This window comes from Falco peregrinus, chromosome Z (assembly GCF_023634155.1).
Source record: "Falco peregrinus isolate bFalPer1 chromosome Z, bFalPer1.pri, whole genome shotgun sequence".
Classification (NCBI taxonomy): domain Eukaryota; kingdom Metazoa; phylum Chordata; class Aves; order Falconiformes; family Falconidae; genus Falco; species Falco peregrinus.
In genome coordinates this window covers 30,395,474-30,420,467 of record NC_073739.1, presented here as the reverse complement: position 1 = coordinate 30,420,467, position 24,994 = coordinate 30,395,474, and the positions used below count along the sequence as shown (strand labels likewise).

The window sequence follows — 24,994 nt, the reverse complement described above, 5'->3', positions numbered from 1 at the left end:
CCCGCCGGGCGGCCGGTGCCACCCGCAGCCCCGCGGCCGCCGACCTTCCCCGGCACGCGCACGCGGGCCAGCCCCGTTCTCTCCGGGAGGGGGCGGGGGAGGGGGCGGCCGGAGCCGTGCCCGGGTGAGCGCCCCGCGCGCATGCGCCCTGAGCGTGGCGCCCCCGCTCGGCTCCGCTCGGGCCGCGCTCGGCTATTTCCGCCTCTTTGTTTTAAACTCCGGGCCGAGCCTTTTAAATTTTATCCCCCCCTCCCCCCCCCCCCCTTTTTTTTTTATTTTTTAATTTTTTTGGCGGGGGAGAGGAAAAGGGGCCGGTGTTTCCCCCTGTCTCGCGTTACCTCCCTCGCGTCCTCCGCTCGCTGTCCGTGGCGGCGCCCGGGGAAGGACGGGCCGGCGAGCAGGCGATCAGCGGCGGTGGCGGGGAGCAAAACCCCTCACCGGCCCCGAGAGGCGACCGCGCCCCTCCCCTGCCAACGGACACGGCGCCGCCCCTCCCCCGCCAGGTCAGTGCGGGGCCGTGGGGGTGGTGTGGGGGTCGGCTGTGGGGCCGCGGGCCGTGTGGGGCCGGGCGAGGGCTTTGGGGGCGGGGCTGCCCCCCCACCCCCCCAGCCCGAGGTGTGTGCCGTGGGAGCCGCGGGGGGCCTCCGGCGAGGGCGTGCGGGGGGCGCGGGGCGAGGGTCGCCTCTGCCTCAGGGGTAGCGGTCTGCGGCGGAGCGGGCCTCCTGCCTCACGGTGTCGGGGGCTGGGGCGGGGCGCGGCTGCGCCTGAACTTTCCGTGCCGCAGCAAGCGCTGTGTGTTCTCGGGGGCGGGGGGTGCCCGTTAGTAGGGGAGGCCGGGGTCTGCGTGGGATTCCGTCCCCTGACGCCCCTCCCGGATCAGGGAGTCTGGCGTGGGCCGGGGAAAGGTCCGCCGGTGTCTCCCAGCCCGACTGGACAGCTCCTGCCCGCCTCGGGGACGGGGGCCCGTGGCCTGTGGGGGCAAGGCGCGCGGGCAGCCCCTTCCCGCCGGCCGCGGAGCCGGGCGGGGGGGGGGGGGGGGGGGGGGGGGGGGCAGCTCGGCCGCCCCCAGGGCCGTGCTGCAGCCTGCGGGGGCCGCGGGGATGGCGCTGTCCCGAGTTGTCCCTGAGTGCGCGCCTCCCTTCGGGGCTGGGTTTGCGGGGCTCAGGAACCCCGCGCCTTTGGGAGAAGGGGTCGGTCTGAGGGAGGGGGATGGCGGCTGGTAGCGGTGGAGGTACCGTTTCCCGAAAGCAGGGGAATGGAGGAGACATGTCCCATGCCTGTGCGACCCTAGCTATGCAGGGACCTGGCTTCAGTGCTGTCTGTGTAGTGGCATATGGGATTTCAGGTCTTGTGAGAAAGAGGAAATTAAGTAGGACTTGTACGTGAAATACAGAATGATTGTGGTGTGAGTTGTTCTGAGGTCTAAGGACACACACATATTTAATACCACAAAATTCTGACTGTTTTCTCAACCTCAGAGCCTTAGTGAGTTGTGATGCTGTCAGATTTGGTCTCTTCAGTAGGTCTGTTTTAGACTGCAACTGGCGGGTATTACTTCGGAGTGTCCCGTGTGGAAAGTTGAGCATGTCCTAAAGTTAGTAAGACTCACAGGAAGTTTGATTATTAAGTACTTAGATGTTCCTCTGTTACTTCACATTTGAGGTTTTTTTGGTTGGTTGGTTTTTTTTTTTTTACTAGTTGTAAAACTGTCGGCCTATGCATGCTTTGTGTCAAATCAGTTTAGCTGTTTCCTGATTTCTGTATGAAATGTGTGCCTCTGAGAAACCAGTTCAAGATACTCTGTTTTATTATCTGTGTATGTTCTGGAACGTTCTTCTGGAATACTTTGGTATTTTTCAAAAGAATCCTATATAATTGTCTTCCAGAGTTTCACAGAACTAAGTTTGTGGATGAAAAAAGTTTGAATTCGAAAGAAAAAAGTTGAGATTAACCTTATGTTCAAGAAGCATCCCATCTATTTATCTTCCATTGTAAACTGCTTTCCTTTATTTAGCACAAGCAACTAGGCATATGCTAAATACATTGTTATGAGTCTTTTTAGTACTAGGTAGTGTGCTTTTAAAAATCTGTTGTTGATTATTTTTTGGTAGGATACTTGTGAATTTTATGTTTGTTCTTATAATGGCAGGTCAGGTGAGAATCCGAACTGTGATATTTATCATGCGTCTCATAAAGATGCTCCGCAATTTGTAAAAATTCTTGGTTGGTGACACAGAAATGGAAACCTTGTACACTTGCAGTAGTTTCCCTATTTCAATTCAGTTTAAGTTGTACTTGTTGATATTTTATAATGACTTTAAAAGAATACAGAACTTGTGCAGAACTGAAGGTACTTGGTGAGATCATGTAGGATGCACTACAAAAGGGTTAGGTGGTTTTCTAAAGAGGTGCATAGGGGTTCTGCCACAGAAAGCTGGGAAATAAATTTTAAAGCATTCTGTAAATCACTTTTTGAGAAAAATCTATTTGGTTTCTTTATGTGGGCTGATCTAGCCAGCTTGATCTTCTTACTCTGCTGTCACCATATAAAATCAAGACTGAACACTTGTAAATGTTGTATTGAAGTCGACTTACAAGAGTTTGTAACTATGCTAGCCTAATACTAATGCCGAGAAAGGCAGAAATTAATTACAATGCTATGAAATACTTCTGCTACTAAGAGACTTTAAAGTGTAGTTTCTAGTTGCTGCAGCTGCCCAACCTACCCTTACTTGTCCTGACTACCTACCTGATTTAGAGGATGTCGTCTCTAAGCTTTGTGTTTGTGATACAGGTAAGCTTTCTTAGCAAGAACCATTTTATGTCTGCTTTAGTAGCTTCTGTTTCCTTTTTCCCATGTGACTGTTTAATCTAGGTGGCCTTTTTAGCTTTAGTAATGTTCTCCCAGGACTGAAATACTCTCTGGGAAACTCTGTAAGAAGAAGTAGAAGCATTTCCTTTGAAGTTCTAAGCTAGATGCAACCAACAAAGAGAATGTGGGCATGATGTTTTAAAAACATGTATGTTGATAGCGTTTTCACTTTTCAGCTACTGTCTTAAGAGGTGATACCAGCTTACAAGAAAGTCTGATGAGATCTTGTATGTTACAACATTCTCTCTCTTGTTGTTGTTTTGGAATTATTGTCCAATTGGTACACATGTGGAAGTAAGCATTACTAAATGGAGGCTTGTATTGACAATGGTGTTTGCAGGTGCAGTGGATTTAAGACTGTTGGCATTCCTGAGAGTTTAGTAATTTAAACTCTGTTCTCTTTTCATTATTGCTACTAAAGATGTTTAACAATGGTTGAAACTACTCTGATTTGCTAGGTTAGGTATGCTGTCATGTTTAAAGGAAAGGTAGAGAAAACCTTCCTAGGGCAGTTTGATTAGAGTAGGTTAAAAGCCAGGCACAAGCTGTCCGTGTATTTTGATCTTATACAAGACTTATTTTGAAGCTCTGTCTTGAAGTAAACTCACAGTTTTGTATTCTTTGCACCTCCCTTTTTAAAATGCAAGCTTGCTGTATTAGACTGTAAGTTTAGCAAGTAAGTGGAAGTCATAAATGCACTAAAACTGAAAAGCAAAAGGGGTTATTCTGTATTAAAAGCAATCTTTGCTATTGTGATATGTAACACAGCTTTGTTGCTAACTGAAGACATACTATAAAGATATTTTTTATGTTTTTCTATAATTGCTCTAAGGAGCCAAAAAAACCCTTGCTGCTCTTATCTGAATTATTTTTTTTTCAAGTTAATTTTACTGAATAAGTGCATCTATATTTAAATCAGCAGACTATGAAAATGAAATACTCAGTGTGGTGGGAACTAGTGAGATTGAAAGCCTTATTTGCTATTGAAAGTTTGATTGAAGTTTGCTGCAAGGACCTGAAGTCTTGCAGCCATATTGCAGAGCTAGCATTTTAGGAAGGAATAAACCAGCAGTACGTTGATTATTAATACTATTTTCCCTTTTTTTTTTCTCTCCCCCTCCCCCATCACACTATGTGTAAGGATGTAAGGGTCTTTTTATTTCTTTGTCAAACGCAGCATGTATTATTTAGAAGTAGGGGGTAGTACAGATCATTCGAAAGTAAGGGGAATGACTGAGTATGGTGAGCTCAAGTTACTTGTTCTTTGTGCCAAAAGATGACTGCTCTCACAGTTATGACTGCCTCTTTTTCAGATCACAATTTTAAGTTGACAGAGCCAGTGGGGGAAATTGTTGAAGGGGTTGAGGGGAAAACTGGAGATAATCGAGGTGTGTTGGCATTACTACAATGCAGGGTAAGACTGTAAGGAGGAAATACGCAACTATGAAGAAAACCAGGCTTTTTTGCAGATTTGCTGCAAGTAGAACTTATTTAACCTAGCTCTACCATTATTTCCATCTCTCTGCAAAATGGCAAGAAGGAGGCTTATTATCCCTACTGACATATATTTATGTTGACATTAACAGATAGCTATTTCATATTCTTACCTTGTGTCTGATAGCATAGAACTTTGTCTACATTAAAAGGGCTCATGTTTTGGTGGCAATAAGGATCCTTCTTGTTTGAAACTGAGGCTATACTAGTTGTTGGGAACTGAGGATATCTATGCCTTGTGAACAGCGTAAATTCATTTTCATTTAAGGTCAGAAGCATTCTGTGTATTATAGGTATGGGTGAGAATGTGCTGTGCAGTGTTTGCTTAATTAAGAGAGGGAAGTTATTTTTTCAGATTGCCAAAATGATTATCACGTTACTTGTTGACTTACAAATGGCTGTCTTGCCAAGTTTTTCATTTTTAGTTAAGAATTTTCTTTTCACACTCTGCATAACCAGACAGTCAGTGTATAACACTATCTGTAGTTGATTATATAATAATCATTGTGATGTTACTGGATATAATGCAAATCTTGCGTGAATTATGCCTGATATTATGCCAGAACAGGTCATCCCTGCTGTCTTCTCTTGCAGTGTTCATGCAAACATTAACATGTTTGTAACCAAAGATCTCATTTATTAATGAAAATATGTAAGCATTGCCAGTGCAGTGTTGGCTGATTTTCCAGGTAATGTGTGGTGCTGTACAGCTTTTTCAAATTTTTCACCGGAAAGGACAAGCTGAAAGGTACAATACAGATAGCTAACTTTTATATTATTTTTGTATAAATAATTATCTCTGACATTTCTTGTATCTGAATGTTTAGTTTTAGTACACAGATTGCCGTAACAAAAGCCATGGGTCACTTGGTTACTTAGTTAAAAGATTGCCAAATGTAGTTTAACTAGACAAAATATTTATTATAACAAATTTATTGTTGTACCGAGCAGTGGCAATCAGTAGAATTTATTTGAGGGATGGGAGTGTTTGGTTTTGTTTATTTTTTTTTTAACATAGTGGCATGCCTTGTTCCTTTAGAGTAACTTTTCCCAAAAATTATTTGGACATACAGATATTTGAAAGTTAAAGTTGTGTCTTGGGACTGAGGTCAAAATGGACTGGGATCTTTTCGTAACAACTGTGTTTCAGATGATTGTATTTCATACTCTTCTGTTGTGATAATAACCGAGTTTTGTTTCATTGTTTGTTTTTTTCCTAAAATATAAAGTATGTTCTAAACACAAGGACTCCAGTCTGATTGGAGGATTCAAAATAGGCAAGAGGTAAGAGAATTTTTTATGTGCTTGTTTAAGGACTTAAGCATACACACTACTGAAGATACATATGCCCCTGTTTCTAAATCAAATAATTTATATTTCGAACTCATAACTTCTGTTAAACCTGTATCAGTTAAAGATACTTCTGATACTGTTTCCGCACTGTAAGAGAGTGCTAAGACACTGTAATCAAATCAGTCCTGTTAATACTTGAAATGCTTTTCTTTCCACCTGTGAATTATTCATTTCTAGGTGTGGACCCCAAACCAGTGTACAGTGTTTGCCTGGTTGGTTCTGTTTATATTTGTGAAGCCCCTCAGTTGCAGTGCTACAGCAAGCGATTCCCGTAGACTTTCTTATACTAGTTGGTTGTTTCCTGTCTGTTTTCCAAGCTGTACTGAATCTTTTTCAGGGAAAAGTAAGCATAACACCACCACTTGTTAAATGCTCACTTAGAATTTCTTATCCACAAGTACAAGTTGTTCTTGCCCTGTGCAAAAGTCAGTGCTTGTGGAAAAGTTCTTTTCTGTTGGTGTGGAAACAACATAGTAAAAAATTATATTCTCTGAGTGAAATCCATCAGGTTTAGAAACAAACATTTACGTTTTTTATGAACAGTTACATGGTTTGATTTCATTTGTTGAATGAAGAAGTAACTAAGCTGCCTTTTGCTATAGCAGTTTCCTAAGACTGATTGCAAAGTAGCCTTGCATCTGAAATCAGTTTATGCTTTAAGATCATGGGTTTTGTATTGCGTTGTCATAAAATGATGATTATTTCACAGGTTAAAATCTTGGTAAAAAAAAAAATTCTCTGGTCTATGCTCGTGCTGTTACCAGACAAATTACAGCAAGGTGCCCAGTATTTTTGTTTGTTTGTTTGTTTTTTCCCCCCTGGAAAATCCATATATGCATTTTCCTTCTGCAAGTAAATTGGCACTAACTTACCTTGAATCTGTATTTTTAAATTCCAGTCTATGTCTATTTCTGCAGTGAAATCTAAAATCTAGTCTATTTCAAATACTGAGGTAATACCTCAATTTACCAGAAGTTTGAATCTAACTATTATTGAGCAGGAGTAGTTTAATTGAAAGGTGCTTTTTAATAACATTTATCCTTGTTAATAGTAGCATTATGCTTGGTGGCATCAGAATAAGCAGTTTATTTGCCTACCAATTTATTAATCTTGTTTTCTAATCCTGTACTTCCATTTCTTGCCTGGCTAGAATACATAGAAATCCTGCCCAAGCTCAGGTCATTATGTAATAATTTCAGAACTTGTGTGTATATTAAAAAAAAATGCTTCATTTGTACTTCTTATTACGGCCATTATCCACAAGAAAACTAGGCTTATATCTGAGGTAGCTTAATGGCACCTGGGCAGATAAAAAGGCTCTGGGTAGCTAGTGGAGCTAATTTTCTTCAGTTCACCTTCTTCAAGATTTGTCAGATGTTATCAGAAGCAGTCTGTATATTGATCCACGTGGTATTAAGTGAATGTTGGCACTTGAAGGTTTCATTTTATTAAGGTCATTGAAATATGTAGGTGTAGAAAGTACTGTATTAGTTGCAGTCGCTTTTAATGCAACTTTTTTAGGCATAATCTTAGATGCTGACACCAGAAGTTGTTTATCAGGAATGTGTTTGCTCTAATCTATAGTAGTTATTTAGATAATGTAAGGTTATTGTGCCCAGATGATAATAGCTCATGGGTTGTGTGATTGTGATTTTATGACTAAAAATGGCTTGAATTTGGACCAAGTGTTACAAAGAGAGGATAATGCCTTGCTTTTTTTTTATTATTGTTCTTATTGTTATTGACAAAAAGTTATTTTATTCTTTTTTCTTTTTTACTGTAACACTGCAAGGGGACACAGAGAAGTGTAGGTCTAACTATATAACTCATTTTGTGAGCAAGGATGTAAATGGTTTATGGTCTTGAAATTAAGTATTTTTGCTACTTCTCTTTGGGAAGAGAAAGTACGTTCTGTCCCCATGTTTCAGTTGCTCCCTCAGTCGCTCCACCAAATGGGTCAAATGACTTGCCTAAGTGAAACTTGAGGTAGGTTTCCAAAGCCACTGCAGGGCATTTATTCCTCAATCACAAGCATGAGTCAAGACTGAACTGGATTTCTGGAGATGATTGGAATGTGTCGTGGAGTTTTGTTTTATCTTTAGAATGTGGAAAGACATAAGTGAAAGATTCCTCTTCTGTAGCCTCCATTATTAGCCCTGATATTACTGTATGATATATTCACTGGAAGAGTGAAGACAAGGGAAAAATGAGCTGCTTTAACTTCTCTGCTATATTCCTTAGACACTTACTGCTTCCTATGATAAGTAACCTTTTTTCAAGTTAGTCATCCATTATACCATCTGCAGACATTGACAATTTTAGCATGCAAATGGAAAAAAAACAAACAACCAGCTCTCTCTTCTCCCAGCTTTAATTCAAAACCAAAGGAATGAACTTTTTTTTTCCTTAAAATTACTTTTTCTACTGTTCATAGCGTATGAAGAGATCTACACATGGTACATCCTGACACAAAAAGTCTTCCAGATGCTCAGGATTTGCTGTGTGGAGATCACTGTGAGGCAGCGTCCTTTCAGTCCTTGTCAGCCAAACTTTCAAAATACGTTATTTCTTGTGAGGTATTTTATTAAGTTGTGTTCTAAAGAATGGAGGGAGAGAATGTCAGTGAAGATGTCATCTATTTAAACAATTACTACTTTTTTATTCATGCTTGTAAGTTATTTTGATTGTCCCTTATGGCATAGTTCAATCTCCAAAAGCAATTCTTGGTGAATTGCAGAGGAACCAAATTTAAGCCTATAGATACTGCTAGCAGGCTGCAATATTTAACATCCTGCACTGAAGTACTGTTTTCTACCCTTTTTGCTGTATGTGTCACACATCCATCTAGTGTTTAAATTTGTTGTGGGAAGCAATAAAGGTCTATGAAATTGATTTTGCTTTTAAAAATTCTTGGGTGGAGACTTAAGGTATAGCTGGAATGCGATTATTATGATAAATCACAAAGGTAGTGTTTATTTATTTACTGGTTTATTCCTTGCATGGACTATCAGACCCTATTTAGGCTAAATGTTTTCAGAGAATATTTTCTTCCTACAGGTTTTTAATGGTTTGTATCAATGTGTGGTTGAAGAGTTTTGTTGGTAATGGCCATCTCTTTGAATGCTAATTATCAAATCTCTGATAATTCTATAAGTTCAGTGATATTTTCAATGATGGATACTTTTTCATATAGAATGAATAAAAGATTGATACAAGTTTTAGCTTATAGATTTCAAAAATTCCTTGCATATCAGGTGCTTATTTTAACAGTACAGAATATTAGCACAAACCACTAATGAAGGCGACTTTATTCCAGTACAGACTCAGCGTAGCAGAAGAGCAAGGGGAAACTTCAGGAAGAAAGGCAGGTGAAGTGAGAGCTAGATCCACCAACTTGCTGTCAGCCACAATTCTGGAGTGCAGTTCTTATGGCATACATTAGTAAGATCTCCCAAAATGATGATCTGTATTTCCCTTTTTATGTTCACTAAGATACACACTTTAATGATAAGCCATGCAAACTTTCTCAAAATTGCCAAACACTAACAGCTTAACCAAATCTCAGAGAAAGTAAACAATTACCAGTGTCCCTTACCACAGCTTATTCAGCACCTGCTGCAGCAGTGAAAAAATGTCTTAACAGTGAAGATTTTGAAATCTTTCCTTGCTGCAGCATGGCCAGTGAAACATCAAAAAGTCAAACAAACCAACCCGAACCCCAAACACAACAACATGGTTTGATTAACTGCAGATACCTTTTCTGTGAAGTGCTGTTTCTTACTGGAAGATAATACATGGTTTCATATTGCTAGATGTTTAACTTTTTCACCCCCTTCCTAGATGCGTGCAGAAACTAGATCTAATGATGATGTAGAAATGAAAATAAATGGAATGTGAGGCCTTTATAATTCTTTTTAAAAGTGTAAGCTTTCAAAAACTTACTCTGTTGAGAATGTTTTGAACATTTTTGAACTGGAAAGTTGGAGCGTTCTTCAGTCATTTGTGATGTGGTTGGGTTGGAAAAGGATGGCTATTTCAGTTCTTAAAAGACAATCCCTGCCCCCCCCCAAAAAAAAACAACCCAAAAAACAAAACAAACAACCACCCCAAAACCCAAACAAAACCGTTAAAACTATGTACTTGTAGTCAAACAGGTACTTGAGAATGCTGGCTTCTGCATGCCGACTTGAAAATATAGTATTTGTTTTACATGAGCACACATAGAAGTTTAAGGAAATTTCAGAGATACTAGGCTCATGTTACTGTAATCAATTCATTAAGCCTGCCAAAAGCATGAGGTGGAATCTTTCCCTTACGCAATATGACTGATACCAAATACAAACACCTTAAGGCAAGTTCAGAACATATGACCTACAAGAAACGTGGCTGATGAAATGTAGTTATGTCTTCTGTGTTTTGGTAGAAGATACTTCGAAAACTTTGCAGTGTCTGCTGCTTCTGGTGGATAAAGTTACTGCATTTGCTGAAAAGGTAAAAACTTGTTAAGATGTTTGCATTAGTAGTTCAGTGCTGCTCTTTATGCTCTTGTTATGTTTTAGTATGGTGAAGATGGTGTGGTCAGCATGTCAAAATAAGCCAAGAGCTGAAAAAGCTAGAATTACTGTGTTGGAGGAATGTTTTCTGTGCTTACTGCATGAGTACAGGCTTTTCCCCTATATTTGTAGTCCATTTTGTTTATAAATGGGAAAGAATTAAAACCCTCCCACAGTAAGCTAGATTACATTTCAGTGTTTCTTTCTTCCAAGAGAGTAACTTCCTTTTCTTCCTCCTTTGCTCAAAATACTATTTCACAGGATGGTCAGGGTTGGAAGGGACCTCTGGAGATGATCTAGTCCAACCCCCTACTAAAGCAGATTCTTCTAGAGCAAGTTACATAGAATTGCATCCAGGCAGGTTTTGAATGTCTTCAAAAAAGGAGCTTCCACCACCTGTTTGAGCAGCCTGTTCCAGTGCTCTTGTCACCCTCAGAGTAAAGATGTTTTTCTTCATACTCAGATGGAACTTCCTGTGTTGCAGTTTGTGCCCTTTGCCCCTTGTCCTGTCGCTTGGCACTACTGAAAAGAATCATAGAATCAGTTAGGTTGGAAAAGACCTTTAAGATCATCAACTGTTAACCCAGGACTGCCAGCTCTATCACTACACCATGTCCCTAAGCATCACTTCTACACAATTTTGAAACACCTTGGGGGATAGCGATTCCACCACCTCCCTGCGCAGCCTGTTCCAAAGACTGACCACTCTTTTGATGGAGAAATTTTTCCTGATAGGCCTTTTCCTCTTGTCTTGTCACTTGTTACCTGGGAGAAGAGACCAACCCCCACCTGCCTACAACCTGCCTACCCTTTCAGATAGTTATAGAGAGCAGTAAGTTCCCCCTGAGTCTCCTTTTCTCCAAACTAAAGAACGCCAGTTCCCTCAGCCACTCCGCAGAAGACTTGTGCTCCAGACCCTTCACCAACTTCGTTGCCCTTCTCTGGACACGCTCCAGCATGTCTACACCCCTCTTGAAGTGAGGGGCCCAAAACTGAGCATGCTATTCAAGATGCAGCCTCACTAGTGCCGAGTGCAGGGGGACAATCACTTCCCTTGTCCTGCTGGCCACGCTTTTTTGGATACAAGCCAGGATGCTATTGGCCTTCTTGGCCACCTGGGCACACTGCATGTGTGGCCCACTCTTGGCCCATGGGCAGCGTGCTGTCCACCAGGACTCCCACATCCTTCCCCACAGAGCTGCCTTCCAGTAGGTCAGCCCCCAGCCTGTGCTGGTGTGTGGGGTTGTTCCTCCCCAGGTGCAGGACCTTACACCCGCCTTTGCTAAACTTCATGAGGTTCCTCTCTGCCCAATTCTCTGGCCTGTCCAGGTCTTGCTGAATAGCAGCGCAGCTTTCTGGTGTGTCAGCCACTCCTCCCAGCTTTGTATCATCAGCAAACTTAATGAGGGTACGCTCTGTCCCTTCATCCAGGTCATTGATGAGTAAGTTGGACAGGGCTGGACCCGGTACTGGCCCCTGGTAACACCACCATCTACAGGCCTCCAGTGAGACTCTGCACCACTGATCACAACCCTCTGAGCTCTGCCATTCAGCCAGTTATCAGTCCACTCGCCTAACCTACACTTCTTGAGCTCACCTGTGAAGATGTTATGAGAGACAGTCTCAAAAGAGTTGCTGAGATTAAGGTAGACAATGCACACTGCTCTACTCTCATCTACCCAGCCAGTCTTTCCATCACAGAAGGCTGCCAGGTTGGGCATGATTTGCAGTTTTTCATTTTCCTTTCTGTTACCTGTTGAATGTTGCCATTTCTTTCCTGATTCCTTTCAAGTATTCATTCTTCTACTACAAGTATATATGCTTTTGCCACTCTTATGGCAGTCTTCATTTTAACTGCTGTTTATATAGAAGCCTATTTCTCAGTGGGTTTGAGTGCAGTTTACGCAGGTACAGCAGGAGAAAAGGAGAGTTCTGCTGAGCACACTTCCTTTGTCCAGGTTGCTGGATTTTCCATGCCTTTTTAGGGTTGACAAGTGCTTATTCATTGGCCTTGATTCTGCAGAGGGCAAATAGCCTTCAGCATTTTCTGCACAGCTGTGGAATAGAGGGCCTCACAGTGTCTTGATAGTTCAGCTGCTCTGTTGCAGATCAGCTGAAATGCCCTTTGTGCTTTCAGCATTGTGGCTGGCTGTCCACTGTCTTTCAAGGGAAGTTTGTCATGTGTAATGGATGATACTTGAATAGAAGACTTACAAGAAATATGTGTGCTGCTCAGGGCCTACAAGGCTGACACTAAAGGAGGGTCTGCTAGAGTAGGAGTTGATGCAGCTTTGTGGTAAGTGCATCCTCTAATAAGTGATGATTTTCTCCTGGTATTTTAGTATGTCTGTCACTGGTGGAAGGGGAGGGAGGAAGATAGCAAACAAGCACCAGGGTAGCTTGGCTTAAAGTTAGGTGATATGATTTGGGCTGACAGCTTCATGGCAGGATTTGAAAGGTTTCATGCTACTGTTGTGGTCAAAGTAGGTTTTCACAGTATGTTTGTCTTGTAAGGCATTGACACTGAAATTAATATATAAAGTACTGTAGATTTCTCCCTGAAGGCACCTGAGAAGATAGAATTGGCTACATCAGGTATTACTCTCTAGTCATCAGCATACTGAACTGGTGATTAATTTTGTTTTAAAAATACTTAGGCTCCCGATATTTCATTTATGCAAAAGATTCTACTCGGCAAAGAAGTGGAAATGACAACTCATGTTTCACTGAAAGCATGAAACTTATGGCTTTAGTCTGTTCAGCCTAGGGCTATTACATTTTAGTAGTTTACTTGACTAAGATCGAAGTATTTAGTGAAGAGAATTGCAAGTCCTCATAACAGAAAAGTCAGATGTTTACTGTGTCTAGGACTGTTGGGTTCCTGCTTATTACAAATACTCAAGCCTTTTGCAAGTAAAATGGTGTTGAATTTGATTTGGTTGGCTTGACTTGTACAGTGTAGTATTATCAATGAGGATTAACAGTGTACTGATGGAGGTTTTTGTCACCTGATGAAGTTTTCTGTACTTTGGAGCTTTTGAGCAAATGTAATTTGAGTAATTATATCTTAGCTTAGTGTTGGACTGAATCAACTCTTTGAACTGGCTGAGTGTGTGCTCAGACTGGTGTATTTGTTCAAGGGAAGAGGCAGATGTGCATAGTAGAGCAAGAATTGCAGAATACAAACACAGGAGGCCAGAACTAGATTGGCAAAGGCTGTTGTCCGTGTCCTTGGTTAAGCTAGTGGAGCTTAAGATGCGGGTATGCTAGACTTCACAACTTGTTTTGGCACCCTCAGATTCTTCACATTACACTGAACTGGGCAATGTTGGAAATCCAGAAACTAATGAGTACTTGTGTCCTAGTTTCAGCTGGTTCAGTGCTGTGGTTTGGATTTAGCAGGAGAGTAATGTAGATAATACGCTGATGTTTTAGGTGTTACGTAGTGCTTACCCTAAGTCAAGGACTTTTCTGTCTCTCATGCTTTGCCAGTGAGCAGGTGCACAAGAAGCTGGGAGGGGACACAGCCAGGACAGCTGACCCAAGCTAGCCAAAGGGATATTCCATACCATAGAACATCATGCTTAGCATATAAACGGGGGGCTGGCTGGATCGCTGCGCGGGGACTGGCTGGGCATTGATCAGCAGGTGGTAAGCAATTGTACTGTGCATCACTTGTTTTTCTTCGGGTTTATTCCTCTCTCTCTTTCTCCTTTTCTTTGTTATCATTATAGTTTATTTTCAATTAAACTGTTCTTATCTCAACCCGTGGGTTTTACCTACTTTCAGATTCTCCTCCACATCCCACTGGGGCGGGGTGAGAGTGAGCAAACAGCTACATGGTATTGGGATTGAACCACAACAACTTGTCAAGAAAACTAGCTCTGCTGTGCCGTTCTATTTGCTGTTGCTCAGTCTTTGTCATAAATGGTGTCAGTGCAGGTGATCTGAATATCTCCCTCTCTCCTTTCCTATTGTACTTGGGTTCTTCAAGTGATGATGAGTAGTTGCAACAGGTCTGTCCTGTAAAACTTTGGAAATTGTCCCTGTGAAAACATTCTGTTTCACTTGCATTAACACCTAGTTAAAAGAAAGTTGTTGTATGCCTTGCATTATGAAACCAGAGCTTTCTGCTATTTATACTAACTGTACTTTGCATCTTCTAAACATCAAGTACTTGAAGAATGCTGTCTGCTGTAAAATTATCAGTGGTATCTAAATTTGATGCAGGGCTTAAAGCCCATATAGTTTTCATTTTTATAATCATTTGGATTTATACTAGTGAAGACTCAAAGCTAACTTGTTTCTCTTAAAATTCACAATGTCTAGCTGTGCAAGCTCCTTTATATTGAACAAAGTAAAATGTTCTTGAAGACAGTAAGGGGAGGTTGCTTGGATACTTGAAAAATATGCCACACTAGTGAAATGAGGTAGCATTGTTGGGTTTTTTTCCAGCCCTTTGCAAGTATATTGACAAAGAATTACATGCTACTGGGAAAACTTCAGGGGTTATGAATATTTTCCCTTCTGGCAGTGATTGCCAGCTATAGCTTTATTCCAGCTGTTAATGGTTTGATGTACTATTGACATGATGTACATGTTTATTTGTTAAGAAAAAGGAAGCTTTTGAGAGTGCATTTACCAGTCTTTGGTAATTTTGCAGTCTTTGGAAGTAACATATACAAACCTCTGGTGCTTTTGCTCTATTTTAACACCTGCAAGTTCTAGCTCAGATGGTCCTGATTCTGTATTGCATTCCCGTGTCTCCTCCCCAGTGTTTTTACTTTAAAAATTGTATTTGTTTTGAGAAAGAAAAAAATAAAAAAAGAATGAAACTGTTTTCAAAACTGAAGTTGCACAACTTCCGAATACTTCCAAATACTGCAAAATGTGGAGGACTGGAAAAGCTTTTTTGCTCTGTTGATTAAAATCCTGCTATATAGTTTGATATTAAATAAACAATGCTAACCATCAGGTTTCTTTTCATATTTGCAGCCAATTGAAAGGCTAGATTTTGTCTGGGGTAAGAAGGCTGCAGCAGCAATTGTTCAAAGGAGACTAAGTTACGTTGTTGCTTCAATTTATATCTGAAAGAGCTGAAGTTAAATACAATAGAAGTGTGAGCAGAGTGTATCTTAAAGCCCTCCTGGGGTTTCAAGAACAAAAGAAGAAATATTTTGCAAGGCTCCTTTTCATTTGAGTTGTATGTTTCATGGGTAGCTAACTCTATGTAAGTTAGTGTGTGTATATTTGAATCCAGGAAGAATACAGAATACCTACTAAGCATTTGCAAGGTATGGGTCAATTTTAGCAACATTTGCTCATCTGCTGTCATAACAGCACAGAGGCAATTATTGGACATATAAGTGAAGCTGAAGGCTTTGACTGAATTTTTTTAACCAGAGTCATGGTTATGTAATTTTTCAGGTTCTTTCAAATCTTTGTTTTGTTTGTATTAATTAACCATCAAGTGTTGTAATCGGGGATGTTAAAAAGAAAAGTGATTGTTGGTGGAATATACGTTCAGTTAATTGTAGCACCTGCTGTGATGGAGAGATGGGACGCAGCTTGATGCAAGCAAATGTCAATTTATTGTACAGAAGCACGAGTTTATATCGACCAGTTCCATCCTTATTCTTCCAAGGCTTCGAAACACCACCATAGGGGTCACCATTTGAGGAGACTGAGGCACGGAGTCCCGGATCTGACCAGAAGACCCTTCATGAGTCCATATACATCTCCCATAGGGGAAGACACTTGATTCCCAAGTTTCACACAGCTCACCTCTCAATTCCAGAGGGACTTTTTTTCAATTCCTGCTTCCTTTCAGCAGCTCATTCAACGTTCTGTGGGACTCGCAGCCTGCCGCTCAGCCTGGCGGTTCATAAACCCCTCACGTTGGGGTCACCAATTTGCTGCGAATGAAGAGACGGGACGCAGCTTGATGCAAGCAAATGTCAATTTATTGTACAGAAGCACGAGTTTATATACACTTTCAGAAGCTGCATGTTTTAAACAGATTGGTTCTTGAAGCTAAGCATTGCATACTAGGCAATCCCTGATTGGTGGTTACCTCTCCTTGGCGCCATCCGTCCCCCACTCCCCTGTGCTCTGTCAGCATGACTCATCATGTTAATTGTTGTGTTTATTCACACTCCTTGTCCTCCCAGGGTTGACCTACAAGCTCAAGCACATTCCCCTCAGCTAACTGATTGCCACGCATGGTCCTAATTTCCAGCCCACTACTGCAAGCACCTTCCTACTTCTTGCCTGCAGATAGCTTCTGGCCTCTCACTACAGATATCCATTTTGACAGCTACTGTTTTATTGGGCTGCCAGTGTGTCTGGACCAGTAAATGGAGTCAAGTGACTGAAAACCTTAATTTTTAAAGGCCTTTTACTAAATACCATAATGAATTGTCTTTTGTTCCTACATGAATATTCTTTATCCTCTCTTTTTCAAAAATAGGCAGTATTTGCATGAGAGTGGGAAAATTTGTTGTTTCTGATAGAGATCTGTAACAAGTTCAGATAAAAGGTACAAAAATCCTAGTATTCAGGCTACCATACAATGACTTACTAGGGATACGCCTTTTCTGTGTCTTTGTTAATAAGTGGTTGGTTTCTGGGGTTGTAGAATCACATGTAACATTTTATGCAATTAGAAGTTTTCATTGTAGGATTAGGATTTTTCAACAATGGAAGTTAAAACATACCTATATAAGGGGAAGGAGGAAGGGAAAAATCACCAAAACTCAAGTTTTTTCGGAGCTGATGACATAGGTGCATAAGGCTTCTTGCTTCTCCATGGTGAACTTTTCAAGCTGTTGTTAATTTCCATGGAGTCATAGAGCAATAAGTGGAAATGTACACCCATCAGTTCAAATAACAGCTGAAAGTCACATGGTATTTTGAGTTGCTCAGCCATCTGCAGAGGACATAGTAATCAAGATTACAATCTGTTTCAGCAGTAGTTAAGTCCTAGATTACTTTCTCTGAAGTGCACAGATATTATTCAAAAAAGTGATGTGGGTTCAGACAATAGAATCTCACAGAAGATTTGATTTTAAAGGACTTTGCTCTTCATGAGATTCAAGGCTATTCTTGACTGACTTGATCAGTGGAAGTCAAGGATCCCTTCATCTTTTTCTGATCGATGTGTACTGAATTAAAACATAGTGCCTTTTAATGGCTTGTAGTTTCTGTCTCTCATTTCTCAGTAAGGAGCATGGTGAAACATACTCTTCCAGTGTATGACAAGTATGTCTATAACATTTTGTCAAGACTTAAGCTGGGATAGTACTCAGGTTAAGAGTAGTCGTTCCTTCAAAAGGCTCCTGCCTCTAGCAGTGATTTTAATTTCTGATAAGGAACCCGATTCTATTCAGAGAAGGTTGTAGTAGTAGTCATTAATGAAATGAAAGTCACTTCTGATATAATGCTGTGTTTTTATAGTATTTTTAAAGACTTTTAAGAACTTTTGACACTTTAGATCATCTTCCCAGTTTTATCAGTGCTTGTAATGCATGTTAATTGGAAATTATCTTGTACCCTCAGCACTAAACAAAGGAAACAGCAAAATGGAAAGAGTAATCTGAATGTAATTAAACTAGTGATTTTTGTCAGAAATAGAAAATTGTGTAGTAGGATCAAATCTGGCCAGTCAGACATTGTTTTTATGCAGGCTATTTTGCAGAAAATTTTAACTTTTGTTGCATGGATATTTTGCTGCATCCCAGTATTTGTTAGTCTGTTCTTAGGACTGTCAAGACCCTACCATGAAGAACTCGTGATCTGTATAACTAAGCATGTTTTAATTGGAAGAGGTGTCTGGAGTGCACCTTGCTTAAGTGTTTTGAAGGATGTGGTTTCACAGGCTGTGGAGCTAAGCTAATGTCTTGCTGCTGCCAGTTTGCACTGTACAGTGCATCTTCTTCCCCTGAGCATTCTCAAGTTCTCTTTTAACCTTCCTGTGAATATGTAAATTTATCAGTCCAGCAGAAGACTGTCCACAGATTTATGAGTCATTCCCAAAGCATCCCTAAGCCTTGAGAGCACTACCTGTATGGAAGATGCTGGTTTAATGCTATTTAAAGTCCTGCTTTGAGCAATTTAGTGACAGTATTCTAAAGTTCTTCTAATCAAGGCAGCTAGATGGCAGATAAGGAAAAATGTATTCTGCTTCAAAATGCAGAAGAATTTTTTTCTTGCTAGAAAGTTTACTAATGATGTAATCTATAAACTAGTCTATGTGAGAGAACTTTGTGCACATACAGGTATACAATAAAATACGAATACAGTAGTATGTACATTTGATTAAAAAAGATCCCTCAAAATAAAAATTAAAAAGAATTGTGTTCATGTTTTAGAGCTTTGAGATCATTAAATCACCTTTTCTGATTGATTATATTACAAATGGGACAGATTTCTTTAGGTTATCTAATATTAAATGAAACATCTGCTTTGAGGCAATGTATTTCCTCATTTTCCATCTTAGTTCTTCTCTGCTTATGCCACAGCTGCCTAAGCTCTACGAGAATTAAATGGAAATGGCTTACATCATGATAACACAATGTCAGAGTATTGATAGATACATTGAATGCTTGCAGTTACTCACTGTTTGCATAGCTCAGCAGCTCTCAAAATCAGTGAAAGCGAACTGCATGAAAATGGTTTCAGTGGAGGGTAAGGTATGGGCTGAGCTTAAATACAATCCTATAGAGGTTTGTCCGTGACAGTCAAGTTTTAAAAACTGCGCCTCCTGATTAACAGATGAGTGCAAATGTTATGAGAGATATTTACTTGTCCTATGATTCCTTCTATCTAATAACTTTTTTTTTAAATTTTATTCTGAGGTGATAGTCTGTTGCGATGTGTCAAAGGACAGCATAACATTCTCAGTAATAAAATTTCATCCTAACTTTGTTTAAATAGGATTAATGTTATTGTAGTAACTGGCATAGTAGTTAAGTGCTACACCTTTAATTTCAGTGATGTTAAGTACAAGCAGAGCAACCAAAACCAGTGCAAGACACCAAGTTTAAAAGAGTTTTGATGTTCCCAGAACCTGTCTTGCCCTTTCCCTTCCCTCTGCGTTTCTGCTGCTGACTCCTACCCTGCCCACTACAACACTTGGTTAAAAGGAGTGACTGATTGGGAAGGCTGGGGTTGAAGAGGAGAGGATCCTGTTTGCCTTAGCAGGTGGCGCTGCAGGCACAACAGAACTTAAAATTTGCGTGCTGTTGCAGTAGGGCCACCTCATATGCTCTCAGTCTGCAGGTCTCCACAGGCACTGGTACTCATTGCAGATCTTTTGCTGAAGACACCTCTCCTCCACAGATGAAGAACTTCACTACTGGTTCTAAAGTTGGAAGTTCTGATCCTGGTGGTTGGAGTCCGGTGCTAATGGAGATTCAGTGTCTGAAATTTGACTGGCTAGCTAAGGTGTGTTCTAGCAGCTGATGTAGAAGTTTATTAATCTGTGCTGTCTTAAATTATATAAATTCGCAATACTAAATGGCCCTGTATTTTTGTGGTAGTATGTTCACTGCCATTTTAAATGTCCATTCAAGAAACCCAGCAAAGTTTAATCAATTTTTTTTTTCTTTGAGGTTTACAGGCTAGTTTCATGTTATTAGTACACACGACCAATACAATTTAGGAACCCTGGCTGTAGTATGCTGCTTTTGAGACAGCTACTTTATTTGAAGGAAAAAAGCCAAACCACCATATAAACACCCCCCCCCACCCTAATACTGTAATACACTTCAGTAAAAGAATAGGAGAATATTTTTAGCCACTCAAAGTACTCAGAGAATTTTATTGATCTTGTGTTTTGTACATTTTTGACTAGTTAGATGAATGCATGATTTTTGTAATTAACGGTTCTTTCTCTAGGGTGAGTGCCCTTGCCAATGGTTAGCGTATAGTTCCAATGACTTCTGAGTATTGATTTTGAGATAATACATTGTTATACAATGAAATCTGTGTTGAAATCTCTAAGCTCAAGTTAGATCATGGTTACTGCACTTAAGGTAGTTTTTTAAGTTAATACTCTTAACTGAAAGAAAACAAAAAGTACCTTTAAAAAATTCTCGTATCATGTATTCTTTTTTTTTCCTGATCATGTTTTATTTCTGATAAGAGATGCCTGCCATCTGTTGCCTTTTGATGCAACAACTTGAAAAGCCTCCTATTGCTGAATTATGAGAATGTGATCTCTTCCATAATTACACTTGCCAATGTGTCTTGGATGGATGTTACACATTATTTATCCCTTGCCTGACTCTGTAAGAGGAGCTGAGGCAGTGGAAAGAGTGGAGGAGGAAAGATATGGGGAATAATACGCTGGGGCTGACAGTTGTGATAGGTGGCAGGCTATCAAGTAAGTAGGCCAGGTTGCATTTAGTGTGTATATACATTTTCCTTACTTTAAAAATCTGCCATAGTCTTACTTTTTACTCTTACTTCTCCTCTTCCTAAACAGAACCTTTTAAAATGCCAGCTCTGATTTAGTATTGATCTTTTATGCATATTCATATAGGGCAATTTTCAATCATCATTGCCTGAAGTCAGGAAAACCTTAGACATGCATTTCTTTGCAGTGTGTTTGCTTTCACCTTCAGAGCTGAAGGCAGCTAATGCCAAAATCTGTCTCCAGCTTGACAGAAGCAGGGTGCTTAGTTTCTGTGCTTTTTTGAATTCCCATTTGTAGATTTTCAGTGCGCTTTCATTTTCTTTCCTTGTCTATACATCTGCCACAAAACTTTGTAGTGGGCTTCTGTAAGAAAGATTTGAAGAGGTTACAGGTAGTCTTTACAAGAGGGGATTAAGAATGGATGCACTGCAAACTGAAGAGTTGAAGGTGTGACATACTTTGTGTTTATTGATCTGCAGTTGGCATACTGAGAAGGAAAAACACATATTTATTGTCATCTTCCTGAGTTTGCTGTGAGTTACTGTTATCAGGGGCTTCATCTTAGAGAAACAATAAAAGCCTGAAATGTTTGGATCATTTAGTTAACTTATGTCTCCACTGTCTCCCTCAAGTAAGTAAGCAAGATTCTTGATTACCTACATTAACTGAAGTCTAAGACTGCTACAGGTATTTGGGAGTGTTTTTCTAAAGTCCTCGTGAACTTAACTCTTAGATAATTTATATATGTGTGTTCTTTCTGCTTTCTCCTTGTAAGTAGCAGTCATACTACCCTCTGAGACCAGGACATAATAGGTGAATACAGGAAAGACAGAGGTGTTTTTCATTGATGCTCTGTGTTCTCCTAATTCTGATAACTCTTCCTGGTACTTGATCCAGTTTGATGCCATTCTTCCTTAATGTGTTCTACTAGAATTGAAGATGATTCTAGAAGGTGTTTTGTCAGTGGCTTACAAAATTGCACTGACAGTAGACTGTGGCTATTGAACTTGACCCGTGACGCAATCTGGATTAATATCTGATTATGACTGCAGTAAATACTGCTGCTGTTTGAAACTTGTGCTTTCATGTCTTTGGATTAAAGTCACTGTTTATGGAGGATTTTATATTACTAAGTCATGGTGACTGTGAATTCAGATCTACTGTGAATCTAATGAAACTCAACACACACTAGAAAATAGTATGAGTCTCAATATAGGCATAACATCCATCTTCTTTGTAGGATTCTATTACGTTAACAGGTAGACAAAGATGTAGATGACTTTTTAAAGTACAGTAAAATACTGGGTATTGCAACTCTAGTGTTTTGCCTTTTTACTGACAAAGTGGCATTTACTGTATTTAGTTAACTTTATTGAAGGAGTAAAAGTTAATTATTTACTTGATTTTCAAAGTGTCTTTCTTAATTTAGAGCTTTATAAGCATCTGTTGTCAGGTGAAAAGTTAAAGAAAAGAACTAGCTTCCATAATTTGGGATTTCTCTTTGGCTGCAGATACTTTGAGAGATCACCTGTGTGACAATTTTTAGGTAAAACTTAGCAAGCGGGTAGTAGTTGGCTATTCAGGACACTAATACAGTTGTTTTTAATACAGACTCCAAATCTAAGCAATGTATTAGAGAAAATATTTAAATAAACCCTTATATTATAATGTCTTTGTATCCAGCCCTGGTATTAAACATGTGTCTAATAATTTTGAGTTTTTCAAGATTAGATGCCAAACTGAGATTGAATGGGTCTTTTCTTTTATATATATATATATTTAACATTTTGATAGTACTTATATTTTGTGAATTTTCTAAGAAAGTTAATTCCTGCAACAGCTGACAGGAGGTGGTGTTTGTTGTTCCTCATTTCTCTCTGCAAACAGAAATGATGGAAAATAATTTACCAAAGCATGTGTGAAGGGATGTAGGACCCAGTTTTGAGTCACTCAGTTGTCTCCCAACTACATTGATATTCTCCTGCCTTACTGAAGTCCTTTTTTCACTCATAATGTCTTTCAGTAATAACATGCAAGACAGAAATTCTGAACTGTCATGTTTTGACAGTTACTGCCGGGCATAATTCATTTTGTGTAGACAGAAACAGGTGTTTTATGGAAGAGTATTAGGTAGATCAGACTCTCATCATACCATAAAAGGTAAGTATGTGGGGTGAATGAAGAGTAAATGAGTAGATTTAATTCTACTGTACCCTGATTATTACTTCTAAGTTATCTCAAACATTCGTGTCACTTTTTACATGTTGTTTATTAGCAAGGTGTCATTTATTTTACATTTAAATGAATGAGACCTGTGTAAAAGTGAATGTGTTTTCCTTTGGAGTGGAAATTCTGTAAGCCACCCTAGTGCAACTATTAGTTATGGCGTGACTATAGCCCAGGTAATTCCTCTTTTGGCTGTTAGTCAAGTCTCCTCAAAAAAGACCATAGTACTCTTGAGCATGAAAGATCAACGAAATGAGTAGTACATGGTCATTTTCAGAGGATGTTTTCATGAAAGTGGTGTGGTATTAGCCTCCTCTTTGTTTTTTGCTACCTGATGACTGACATCACCATTAATCATGATCTAAATCGTCTAAAATAGCATGACAGATTTTATTTCAAGCAAGTTGGCTAAAGATTGCGTTACTTATACATTGCTTGTCTAGTCACCTACTAACCTTTGACTTTTGATCATGAATAAATTGTAAAAACCTTAAGAGTAATGTGTAGTGACTAGTGAACAGTAAGAATTCCTGTCTTAAAAATCTGACTAGTATAAAACCCATCACTGAAGCAGTCTCTTGGGGAGTAATACTGAACATGAAGTCATACTTATGTACAGGCACTTTTACTACAGAAGTATTGTACTTACTTTGGTTGCCAGGTAGTTGCAGGGAGGGAGAGAAAAAAATCTCACTGATTTGTCTAGTTATGGAACCAGCAGTAGGAATTAAAAAACCCCAAACCCAACAACAAACAAACAAAACACCAAAAATGCACAACCAAAAAAACCCTTCCCAGTTACCAGTTCACATAGTTTAAAACAGGGATCGTGAGCTTCGGGGGGTTTTTTTTGTTTGTTTTTATTTTTTCCTATATTCTGTGAGGACAGTAGTATTCCTGTATTAATTAAAAAAATTTAGGTGTCTGTCTTGGAAGAGGCTTTTACTTGCAGTCGACAGAAAAAGGTGGGTATTTCTTTTTTGCTAGTTCTTCAAAACAGTGCTTAAAACAGATAGACTTGGGGAATATTTGAGAGAGAAAAATGTTATAGCAGTCTAGAGCTTTAGGTACTGTTGCAGTTGTCCTGTTTTCACTTCTCCTTTTGCTTATTTGTGTGACTGGCTTTGTGAATATCTTTTGTAGGCAAGTGTTCTTGATGCTTGGAGGCAATACCTCTGGCACAAACCTCTGATAATTCAAGATACTTGGAAGAAATCAATAACTCACCTGCAGCTTATAAAGTTATAATTTCTAAAGAAAGCTCCTGATTCATTAGGGAACAGTGAAATATCTCAGCACCCCCACCCTACTCCTCGTCCCCCCAGAAAAACCAAAAATATTGGAATATGTAAAAATGAAATAGATACTGATGATTGCTTGCTCCAGGAAGACATGGTTACTTTCTAATCCCTTCATGACAGATAAGTACATTCTGATAATATAACTTTTATATAGGCCTTGTAATACCCTAGGTTTTATCTTCCTTGACTAACCTGATGTCCCTCTTTGGCAAGGTGACCCACTTAGTGAACCAGGGATAGGCTGTGGATGTTGTCTACCTAGACTTTAGTAAAGCCTTTAACACCATTTCCCTGCTTATGGCTTGGATGGGTACACACTTTGTTGGGTAAAAACCTGTCTGGATGGCCAAGCCCAAAGAGTTGTTGGGAATGGAGTTAACATCCAGCTGGTGGCTGGTCGCAAGTGGTGTTCCCCAAGGCTCAGTATTGAGCCCAGTCCTGTTTAGTATCTTTATCAGTCATGTGTATGAGGGTTATCAAGTGCACTCTTAGTAAATTTGCAGATGACACAAGTTGGGCTGGAATGTTGAGGGTAAGAAGGCTCTGCAGAGGGATCATCAATCATGGACAGGCCAGATCAATGGCCCAAGGCCAGCTGTTATAGGGTTCAACAAGAAGTGCTGTGTCCTGCACTTGAGTCACAACCACCCCATGAAAAGTGGAAGAACCAGCAGTGTGCCCAGGTGGCCAAGAAGACCAATAACATCTTGGCTTGTGTCCAAAAGAGCGTGGCCAGCAGGACAAGGGAAGTGATTGTCCCCCTGCACTCGGCACTGGT

At 40.1% G+C, this 24,994-nt stretch overlaps 1 protein-coding gene across 10 annotated transcripts in view; it reads left to right on the top strand.

The window, feature by feature from the left end:
* Positions 1-248: 248 nt before the first annotated feature.
* Positions 249-24,994, top strand: part of PCGF3 (polycomb group ring finger 3) — a 60,854-nt gene continuing 36,108 nt past the window's right edge. For 2 of the 10 annotated variants that reach the window (XM_055790755.1, XM_055790751.1), the window contains exons 1-2: positions 366-503; positions 5,596-5,650. The gene's annotated coding sequence lies outside the window, so the exon portion shown is untranslated. Of the gene's footprint in view, positions 504-1,065; positions 5,651-13,764; positions 13,924-24,994 lie in introns of those variants that run through there. The other 8 variants (XM_055790752.1, XM_055790753.1, XM_055790754.1 and 5 more) reach the window with 8 other exon arrangements.